The 1,321-nt window shown below is 44.4% G+C and overlaps 1 protein-coding gene across 1 annotated transcript in view; it reads right to left on the bottom strand.

Moving 5' to 3' along the window:
- Window positions 1-1,321, bottom strand: part of LOC119589097 (phospholipase A2-like) — a gene marked incomplete in the record, with an annotated part of 37,826 nt that overhangs the window by 35,687 nt on the left and 818 nt on the right.

Here is a 1,321-nt window from a genome sequence, read left to right on the forward strand (position 1 = left end):
CCCCTCCCCTATTCCAACCCACAGCCTTTTCTTTCCTCTTCCATTCTCCTCTCTCGAGCTGATAGAAGAAGAGAGCTCCTCAGGCCCATCCATCACAAAGGGGATGTGCGGAGAAGAGGGAGGGAGAGGGGTTGATAATGGGGAGCGAGGGAGGCGGATAGAGGGGGCAAGAGAAGGAAAGCGGGACAGGGAGAGGAAGAGAAGGTTGTGGATAGGATGAAGGAAAGGGAGAGGAAGAGAGAAAACAAGAGAGGTAGAGCAAAAGGGAGCGTAGGGAAACAGAAAAGGAGGGGTAGAGGGAGATTGGTAATAGAAAAGGGAGAGGTATAAAGAAAGGCAGAGGTAGGGGGGTGAAGGGGAAGAGGGGAAGACAGAGGGGAGAGGAGGGAAGAGGAGGCGACTTGACTTGAGAAGCAGAAAATTCGCGAGAGTTCAGAAGGCGAGAGTCAGGACAGTGGGAGAGTGTGGAGTGGCTGGAGTGTTTAGGACGGAGAGAGGCTGGAAAGTGGAGTGGCTGGAGTGTGTAGACTGAGACGAAGTGGATGAAGTGTGCGGTGCGGTTTGGACGTGGAGAGGGTGAGATGTGGTTTGAGAGAGTGGAGTGCGTGAAGTAAGTGGATTTATGAAGATGTAGAGAGACTGAAAAAAATAAGGATTCAAGTGAGTGGATTGGCCAAGATGTAGATAGGCAGAAAGGAGGAGTGGACGAAATAGGTGGAATTATTAAGGAAATACATCCACATCTTAAAGAGACGCGATACAGGCTCTCCCGTTGATGGAAAGGTTGGAAAGTGTCCTAAGGTGAAGTTGTAAGACAGATCAGATAACTATTAAACTTCCCTTACATGCTTTAGAATGAGGATGAAGAAAGCGGAATCAGTAGCAGAATGAAATGAATAATGTAATCGTGAATCTATGTAAAAATGATTTTTAAAAAGTTACTAAAAGGATGAGCATATTTAAGTGTAAAACAGAATAAATACGATAAAAAATACAGATGTATATGTCAAGTATGAAGATCATGAAAGCCAAGAGAGAAATTTTTCGAGACTAGTATGAGAGGATGAGTATGATAGGAACGGAACAGTGTCTCGGTCATTCTGGGCAGGAAGCCAAAACCTCTGGAATGTAAGAAATTTCACTTCGAGCTTTAATATCTTTTCAGGACTACAAAAGACTCTTGCTTTTTCTTTCTTTCGCTCGCCGTTATATTAATTCCAGAAACATGTATATTTTTCTTGTTTCTTCTCCTCGCCAGCGGTTGAATATCTGTCGTGGCGTCGTGTGAAAGTTTGGTGTTTTCTGTTTACGCTATGAATTT

This window comes from Penaeus monodon, chromosome 25 (assembly GCF_015228065.2).
Source record: "Penaeus monodon isolate SGIC_2016 chromosome 25, NSTDA_Pmon_1, whole genome shotgun sequence".
Taxonomy (NCBI): Eukaryota; Metazoa; Arthropoda; class Malacostraca; order Decapoda; family Penaeidae; genus Penaeus; species Penaeus monodon.